Source organism: Arachis duranensis, chromosome 1 (assembly GCF_000817695.3).
Source record: "Arachis duranensis cultivar V14167 chromosome 1, aradu.V14167.gnm2.J7QH, whole genome shotgun sequence".
Lineage (NCBI taxonomy): Eukaryota > Viridiplantae > Streptophyta > Magnoliopsida > Fabales > Fabaceae > Arachis > Arachis duranensis.
The window spans coordinates 65,873,834-65,884,295 of record NC_029772.3 but is presented as its reverse complement, the minus strand read 5'-3'; positions in this window follow the sequence as shown (position 1 = coordinate 65,884,295).

Genomic DNA, 10,462 nt, shown 5'->3' with positions numbered 1-10,462 from the left:
ATTCTCCATCCTATTTCTTCCATTCTCCACTCTACACCACTCCACCCATCTCTCAGCACCACCTCCGGCGACCACCTACCTCCGGCGGTCCCCATCTTTTCTCTCTCCTCTATTTCTCCACCTCCCTTCTACTCCTCTCTTTCACTTGCACCTCCATTACCTTTCCTTCTCTCCCAAGGTACTCTTACCTACTTTCCCTCTTGTTCTACTTCTCTCTTTTCCCTTCCTTAGTTAGTTGATTTTGCTTTCTTTTAGGTAGCTTCTTTTTTCTTTTAGTTCATCATTACTTGGTTGCATTTGTTTTTACCTTTCTACTTCTTTATGGGTGTTGTGGTCATGACCTCTTTTGCATTGGTGGATTAGTTATTATGTTTGATTTCTTTGCTAGTGTGGTGTACTATGATGACTATTGTTGCTTTGTGGGATGCTACATTGTCCCATTCCCTTTACTTGCTCATTGCAAAAAGGATGCACGCCAAGTGCTAGATGAAAAGCACACATGGCATTTTCAGCTCATTTTGACTCATGGCTTTCTAACTAAGTGCTTTTTCTCAAATAATCTGAATATTCTTAGGTGCATCAGGCATACCACTCTTCACATCCCACATTTTACTTACTCACCTCACTATGCCTTGCTTTCCATTATTGATATTTGGGTGTACACTTCTCATGCCCCCTACTTGCATGTTTATACCTCCCTTATATCACATGCTAGTGACTTGCCATGTTTACAAATATTATCTTGATTATATGTTGCAGTTGTCATGTAGTGAAGACGCTTACTCCCTTATGGCATAATCTCTCACTTGCATGCCTCACATTTATTTGTGTTTCTTTGGGTTTGATGTTTTCCCCATTCCCACTTTCACAAGATGGTCATCAAGAAGGACAAGCAAAAGGCCCGGAAGAAACCAACCACTAACAAAGCGCATCAAGAACCTAAGGCCAAGCCCCTCCTCAAGAAGGCAAGGAGTACCGCCAAAATTGATGAATTAGAGAAGGACAATCCTCCAAGAGACTCAAGCAAGTTTTTTAACCGCTACTGCAAACTTGTCTACCCCATAATTACTGAGCAAAACTATCACCCGGAGCCCCTTCTAGTCCTTCCAGCTCACATCGATCTGATGGTGATGCCCCACATTGAGCAGAGGCAATGGAGGTTTCTACTGAGACAACCAAAGGAGGCCAATCTCTCCTGGGTGGTGGAATTTTACTCCAACTACCACTCACCCCTTCTCACATCAATTTTTGTGTGCCGAAAGCAAGTACCGATCACGGTGGAAGCCATCCAAGGAGTGCTTAAGACCGGGCCATTGGCGGACGGGTATGACGCCTATCAAGAAGTTTTGTCAGCATGCGGCGAACGTGGGTTCGATTGGAATGCAATTCTCCGAGTAATAGCCATTCCCGAAGCCTCTTGGATTCAAGGAACTATAAAGCAAAGGCCTAAGGGCATCGATGCACATTTCCTCACTCAAGAAGCCGCGACATGGGCCCAAATCTTAGCTCACTATGTGCTTCCAAGCACCCATAGGTCATCTATCACCGCCGAGCTTGCCTTACTGGTTTGGTGCATCCTAACCGAGAAACCGGTCGACATCCTGCATGCCATCCGACAAGCTCTGGGGCGTATTCATGTTAAGGGAAACTTACCCTTCCCGCTATGGTAACCGAATTAGTCGCAGCAGCCGGTGTGCACCGCGAGACCAAGGATCGGAAGGCCCTCATCCTAGTCGACGGTGATGTGATCCCAACCAAGAGATGCCTCAAACCTCCGGTGGTTACCGAGGACCTTGGCATAGCCATTCCCACTTGCATCCCTACTACTTCATTCGCACCACCAAAGTCATCCATCCAATGCCTTGAAGACCTTCACAAGAAGTTGGACCGTTATGAACGGCGCAACCAACGCCGATATGCTCACGTGAAGAAGCTTCTAAGCATTGTCACCCCGCCTATGGAGGAACCGGATATCTCCACATCCGCCGCAACCTCAAGCGGAGATAGTACTAATAAGGGAGATGAAGAACATTCCGGATCCGGCCACCCATTGTGCATCACTTATAGCACGGAGGACCGTGCTAAGTTTTAAGTGTGGAGAGGTCGGCTGACCGATCTCTGTAGGTAACACCCGAATAAACCTTTGAATCTCTTTGTTAGTTAGGATAGGTTACATAATTAGGTTTTCTTTTACACCATTTGCATGATAAGTCTACTTGGTTGAAGTAATGAATTCGCTCCTAGGAAACTAAGATTTTAGTGCAACCTTACCAATTTTGAAATTTTTTATGCTAAGCTTGCTCGAAGATTATACTTTGGGACATGGGTTTTGAGTTAAGAACAGAAGCAAGTGAGTTTTGAGCCTTATTGCATGGCTACATCTTATAGTCATTTATCTTCCTTCTTGTGTGCATTGTTCTCTCTCTATGATTGTGATCCCTACTTTGTTTGACTCTATATGTCCGTTGTTGTATGTGTGAATGCATGTATATGATTGAAGCCGTCAATTCACTTAGCCACTACCCAAATAGCCTTACCATACGAACAACCCTTTGATGCAAGTGGAAAATGTCTCTTAACAAATTTCCTTCGGCAAGTGTACCGAATTTGTCATCAAGTAAAAATTCACAATAGAGTGAGGTCGAATCCCACAGGGATTGATTGATCAAGCAATTTAAATTAGAAGAAAGTTCTAATTGAGCGAATTCAGAATTTGGGTTGAGATTTGCAGAAATTAAAATGGCGGAAATGTAAATAACAGAAAAAGTAAATGCTAGAATTAAAGTGCTGAAAGTAAATGACTGAAAGTAAATTGCAGAATTGTAAATGGGAATGGGGTGTTTGCTCATGAAAGTAAATGCAGAAATTAAAGAGAATGGGTGAGATCAGAATTGGGGAGTTCATTGGGCGCAGGAGATGTTGCAATTCTCCGGATCAAGTTCATTTTCATCTCTTCCTCAATCAATGCACTCATTGATCTCCTTGGCAATCTTAATTGATTGAATTACAATTTCTTGCAATTTAATCTCTCAAATCTTGATCAATAGCCAATTCCTTGGTCAATTGCTCATGAGAAGAGATGAAGTGTGGTCACTGATTATACCACATGCATTTCCCAAATCAAGTATTGAGAGGATTATAGTCACATATCCATCCAAACCCAATTTGGTCCAGCATGAGAAAGCATTTCTAGCTTGATCTCTTCATTCCTCTTTCAAGATTCAGAAGAGATCCAAGTTTGAATAGCTCCTTTTCCAAGATAACTACCCAATGGGATGAAGATCGAAAGCTTTCAAGTAAAATCAAGAGAAAAGATAGAAGAAGAAGAATGAAAATTAGTATTGATCCATCAACTTACAACAGAGCTCCCTAACCCAATAAAAGGGGTTTAGTTGTTCATAGCTCTAGAAAATAAAAACAAAGATGGAGAATACATCATGGAACTAGAAGAGCAGAGTAAAATACAGAGAGTAGTGCTATTTTCCCCAACTTTTTCTCCACTCCCCAATAATTCAAAGCTACTCCTATGTATACTACTCTTCTCAGCTTCTAGTTGGTTCTTCAAGTCTTGGGCCTTTAGATCTTGAGTTTGAAGCAGTTCTCTTCTTCATTTGGGCTTGGGTTTACTTGCAGAGAGAAAGTGTAAAGTGGGCAGAGACTTTAGCTCAGGACGTTAGGGGTGTTAATGTTTTAGTGAAAGAATGAGTTCGAGAACGTTAGTGACACTCAACATCGTCACTAACATTCCAATGTACCCCTTTGCCTCACGTTAGATCCCACGTTAACTAGGTTAACGTGGCTTCTAACGTGGCCTTGCCAACCTTCGAGAACGTTAGTGACATTCAACATTGTCACTAACGTTCCAATGTGCCCCTATGTCTCACGTTAGAGTCCATGTTAACTAGGTTAACGTGGCTTCTAACGTGGCCATTCTTAGCCATCCCCAACGTTAGTGACAATGTTGAATGTCACTAACGTTGGCTCATCTTTCACTCATCATCGTTAGCTTTCCACGTTAACTCAGTTAACATGGAAGTTAACGTGGCTCCTTGGGGTTTTGTGGTTGCTTCCAACGTTAGTGACAATGTTGGGTGTCACTAACGTTGTCGACCACCCTTGCCTCTTACGTTAGCTCCCACGTTAACTAAGTTAACGTGGGAGTTAACGTGGTATATTGCACCTTAGGCCAACGTTAGTGACAATGTTGAGTGTCACTAACATTGGCTTCCTTCCCCCTTTTAACGTTAGAGGCCACGTTAACTAAGTTAACGTGGACTCTAACGTAGCCACTTATGATCATTGGCCAACGTTAGTGATAATGTTAAGTGTCACTAATGTTGGCTCAAAGTCCCTTCTTCACATTACAGTTAACGTTAACTTAGTTAACGTGACTCTTAACGTGGGCAATGATGGCTTCGAGAGCGTTATTGGCAATCACTTTTCTCATTAACTTTGCAAGTTACCTCCCATTCCACATTAGTGGTAACGTTAATTAGATTAACGTGACTGCTAAGTGGTTCTTCCTTGCTTCCTTTGGTCCTAAAATCAAGCAATAGAGTGCATCAAAGTTCTAGTCCAAGTCATGGGTAATGCAACATACAATTTGTTACTAAACTCATGCAAAATCCTCATGAAATCATGTAAAATTCACAATGTATGCTTGAATCAAGGTGTAAGTGAATATTTACCCAAAACTAGCTTATTTCCTAAAGAAATGCATGAAACTACCTTAAAAATAGTAAAGAAAAGGTCAGTGAAACTGGCCAAGATGCCCTGGCATCACAACACCAAACTTAAAGCTTGCTTATCCCTAAGCAATTACTGGAACAAGAGAATGATGAATGGAATGCCAAGAGAAATGAGTCATTCTTGTGGAAGTCATGTCACTGATTTTATGGTGGTTTCATGCATAGCAACTTAGGTTCATTCCATTCCTGGCTTTCAGACCTTTATCATGCTCTAAAACACTGACTCTGCTTACATCCCATGAGACTTTTATTGATCCTTTTATTGGCATTCCAAGGCTTATTTGTGTTCTTCAAGCTAAGTGCTCTGTAAGGGGCAACTCTTTAAGATAAGCTTTCAGCCAACACTCCCGAACCAGTTGGTTCAAGGTGCTAGGTGTTGAGACACCCCTAAGGACTTACTCCCTCAAGTCTCTCCCCCTACATATACACCACAGGCATCTGGTTCATTTATTTTCCTTCTTGAGACCTTGGTGTCCAGCACCTCTTTGGGTTACTAAATGCTCTGTAGTGAGGGTACTCTTGATAGTGGACTTTCAGCTGATAATCCCGAGTTAGTTAACCCAAGTTACCAAGTGATAAGGCACCCCTAAGAGCTTATTCATCTAAGTAAATCCCTCACACAGGAACACCACAGACACATGCCTTAAGATTAAAACCATTGGTGCCTAGCCATATTGCTTACTCTTTTTCTTTTGTTTTTTACTTTAAGTGTTCTTTCCCTTTCTCTTATTAGGATATTGTTATTTACTTAGTCTCATGGGTATATTCAAAGTATAGTATTCAGGCCAAATAGTTGTCATCCCCACCTTATGGTTGAACCAACTTAGCTAACTTATGATCACACCAAAGATTCATGAATGCACTTCCATATTATGAACTCCACTCTGGTCTATTTAAAACACAATCATTCTCTTTTTCATTTGATTTAAAAGACAAGCATACAATAAGTAATGGCATGATGCAGTAACAGTTAAACCAGAAATCATAGACCTAAGCAATAAAACTTAAAATGCATAATTGAAAAGGTTCAAACTAACATGGAAGCATTGACGTTAGGATTTTTGCCAGTAAAGAATATCATAAAAACAGTCGCGTTGTAGATATAGTCTCTAAACCGACAAAAATCCCTTCGTACAAACGTTTTGGTTGTCACAAGTAACAAACCCCTTTGAAATTGATAACCGAGTATTCAAACCTCGGGTCGTCTTCTCAAGGAATTGCAGGGAGGTATGTTCTTATTCAAACCTCGGGTTTTGAGAAATTTGGAGTTTGGGCAATGTGCACAGGTATATTTTCAAGCAATAAAAATTAATAAATAACTGTAAAATAAACTCTTGGCAAGGTATGAAGACCGGAGGTCCTATCCCAGTTATCCTTATCAATTGTAATGAGAATTGGATTTTTCTCCCACTTTATTAACCTCTAACTATGAAGGTAAGTTAAGTGGATGAATTAATTCTTGAAGAATTCCAATTCTCAATCAACAATGAGTTTGATAACTCAAGAGTCACCAATTATTTAACCAAGGCCAAAATGGAGAAAAATATCTAAATTAAATTGAAAGCAATCTTAAACAGAGCAAAGCAATCTTAAATCTGAATTACCTCAAATAATATTAATTAAGAAAATCATAACATGAATGTAGCATAAGCCAAATAGGCAACATGTTTAATACAAGCATTGAAGCATCTGAAAGTAAAAAGAGGAATATAAAGTAAAAGAACGTTGAACCTGGGATTGAGAGTCACTCCTAAAACTAAGAGAAATCCTAAATCCTAATCCTAAGAAAGAGGAGAGAGCCTCTCTCTCTAAAAACTACATCTACTCCTAAAATTGTGAATGTGAGAGCCTCCTCATAAATGAATGGATTCCCCCACTTTATAGCCTCTAATCTGTGTTTTCTGGGCCGCAAACTGGGTTAAAAACAGCCCAGAATCTCCCTCAGCATATTCTGGTACGTACAGGTCGCGGAAAAGTGACGCGGCCGCATGGCTCACGCGGCCGCACGGGTTGTGTTCCTGCCAGGTCACGCGTCCGCTTGACCCACGCGTTCGCGTCGCCTGGCGTCGGAGCAGCTATGGCAAATTATATATCAAATCGAAGCCCCGGACGTTAGCTTTCCAACGCAACTGGAACCGCGTCGTTTAGACCTCTGTAGCTAAAATTATAGCCGTTTGAGTGCAAAGAGGTCAGGCTGGACAGCTTAGCAATTTCTCCAACTCATCTGCCCAAAACTAACTTATTTCCTAAGAAAATGCATGAAATTACCTAAAAACAGTAAAGAAAAGGTCAGTGAAACTGGCCAAAATGCCCTGGCATCAGTAATCTCTGAGATCACTTAACACACATATCAAGGCATCTAATGGTAATAAGAGAGGATTAATAATAAGCAAATATAAGATCAAAGAAGCCTGTTTTCAATCATAGTACAAAATCAGGAAGGAAATATAAAACTATGCAAATATTATGAATAAGTGGGTAAAGAGTTGATAAAATTCACTCAGTTGAGCACAAGATAAACCAAAAAATAGTGGTTTATCAACCTCTCCACACTTAAACACTAGCATGTCCTCATGCTAAGCTCAAGAGAAACTATAAAGATGAAGAGGAATGGTAGATTAATATGATATGCAATCCTATCTATATGAATTCAACTACATGCATAATGCAATCCTATCTATATGAATGCAACTACATGCAGAATGTTTCTACCTACTTGGTTAAAAAAAATAAATCTTTCAAGAACATATATGAACTGGATTTCACTGATTCAAATCATAAAAATGAAGTAAAAGTAAACTTGCAGAAGAAAATAGCTCATGAAAGTCGGGAACAAAGAATTGAGCATCGAACCCTCATTGGAAGTGTATACACTCTAATCATTCAAGTGTTTAAGGTTCGACTCTCTCAATTCTCTACTAACCTTGCTTTCTAAGGCTTGTTCTTCATCTAGTATTATTTTTCTTTTGTTTTTCTCAATGCATATGATTAAATTATTGAATGCATAAACATGTCCTAAACATTTCTTTCATATTTTCAGAAATTTCTAACATACTCAATTCTCAAACCAAATGTTTCCAAACACAATTTTCCCACACTTAAATCATAAGCACTTTCACTAGTCTAAGCTAACCAAGGATTCAAATTAAGGACATTATTATTTTTTGCTTAGAGTTGATGATGTGCTAAAATAAAGAACAAATAGGTATAATAGGCTCAAAATTGGTTTGCAGGGGATAATAAAAAGTAAGGCCATATGGGTATGTGAGCTCAGTGAAACAAAGGCCTCAATCATGTAAGTGCATGTATACATCAAATAATGGAAATATAGAATTAAGCAAGACAAAGATCATAATTTTAGAGAGAAAAACACACATCAAAAATAAATTATTGGTTGATAAAATGCAACCAATCAATTAGGCTAAAAAATCTTACAGGTTTTGTGTGTTCGAGCTCTAAACCATGTTCCAATATAATATTTCTTCAAACAAGTGTAACAAAAAATTTTATTCAAATTAGCAAAATACTTTAAAAGTTTTCTTGGAAAAGAAAATATTACTTCAACCAAGTGGTAAAATATGCAAAAAATCAAACAAATATGCAATCAATTATGCAAATGCAACAATGAACAAACAAATAAAATAAAAAAAAATTTGGTGTTGAGCCAAGAAATAACTAACCCATGGAGATCGGTATCGACCTCCCCACACTTAAAGATTACACCGTCCTCGGTGCATGCTGAGATGTGCAAGTGGATGGGGGTTGTGGTTTCTCAGCTGAGCTCTTTTTGTTCCTTTCCTTGCTGGCGGTTTGGGAGTAGCTTTCTCCTTTCCTTCCTTGGTGGCCATCCTGAAGAAGGGAAGAGAAAGTAAATTAAATTCAAATAGATATATAACAAGGAAGAGAACGGAAGAGTAGTGATGGATGCACATTAGGATGTAATTGACATTAACACATGCTCGCGAGTACATGTGAAAAGCCATCAATTGAAAATAGCTAGTGCATATAAGGACAAGTGAATGCAAGGTGTTTATTGGCATGCCGGAAAAGAATTTGTGAAAAGCAAGCATTTAGTGTAGTAGAATAAAAGAAATCTAAAGATAGTGCAGAATGCAATACGGGCTTTTTCACAAACACATAGCATGTATGGTAAATAAGCTATTGAAAGTATTAAATTGAACATGCAAGCAACGCTTCAAAAAGTAATATATAATTGTCAAACAATTTCATAATAATTTACAAGAAAATAATTTCCCAATTAAATTTTTAACACCAAAATAACAAATTTAGAAAAGAAAATAAAAATATGCACAAAATAAAAAAATGCAATGAATGAAAGTATGCAAATAAATTAAATAAAATAGAATGGAAGTGAGAGAAAATAAGAAAGGAAGAAGAAAGAAATAAGAAAAGATAAGAAGAATAAGGATTCGGAGAAGAAAAGATAAGAAAATTGGCACTAATCTGGAGAGGTTGTGCGATGCTGGCGACGCGGTCGCGTGGGTGACGCAGTTGCGTGGTGCGCAATAAGGTTAGGCAACGCGGACGCGTGGGGCACGCGATCACGTGACTTGATTTGTGCTAGTGGCGCGAGTGCAGCCTCGCGGTCGCACAACTCTCTGTTCAAAACTTAGTATTGCCAAAATCTAGAGTGACGCGGTCGCGTGGTCGACGCGATCGCGCGGGTGGCCTTTTTCTTAAACTGACGCGGCCGCGTGAGGCACGCGGTCGCGTGGTAGGGCTTGAGCTTCCAGCACGAGTCCAGCCCAATTCCAGCTCAACTTTCGGCCATACACCTTGTTACGTTGAAATCCAGGGCCACGCGGTCGCGTAGGTGACGCGGACGCGTGGGGAAGCCATTTTGCAAATGACGCGGCCGCATCAGCGATGCGGTCGCGTGGGACGATTTGTGCCCTTGGCACACCTCCAGCCCTGATCCTGTGTAACTCTCTGTTCAATTTCTTTTCCTCCTAACGCACATACGACGCGGACGCGTCAGCGACGCTGCCGCGTCGCGTGCGTAAATCCCCTTTTTTTTTGAAAAATGAAGAATGCAGTGTTAATATGAATGTGACGCAAAATTCCAGGTTCAATATAATAAAATAAAATAAAACTAGAAAACAAATAAAACTAAATAAAAATGAAAAATGAACGATCGTACCATGGTGGGTTGTCTCCCACCTAGCACTTTTAGTTAAAGTCCTTAAGTTGGACATTTGGTGAGCTTCCTGTTATAGTGGCTTGTGCTTGAACTCATCCAGGAATCTCCACCAATGTTTGTGATTCCAGTGTCCTCCGGGATCCCAAACTAAGCATGTAAAGCCCTTAAGAAGCTTCAAACAGATTCTTAGGCTCCCGGGGTGACAAATGCCAGAACAGATTCCAGGATCCCAAACTTTACTTTTACACCCGTTTTTGTCTCGATCTGCATTTTTCCAGCCGCGTGAAAGGTGATCTGAATTCTCACTGCAGCGACCATACAGCTTCCTAGACCCATTCAGTTGAGCTTTATACCAACCTTTGCGTTTAAACTTAAAGCTTCCAACCATGATGAACCTTGCAGGACAATTCTTACCACTGACCATCTTCCTCTTACTCTTGATGCCACAAAGAGCTCTAAGTTGACCATCCGTCTCCAGTAGCCCATATTCAAGTGGGATTAGAAAGCTAAGGGATATGAATTTTACCCACTTGAATGTTGTGAAGGATGATGG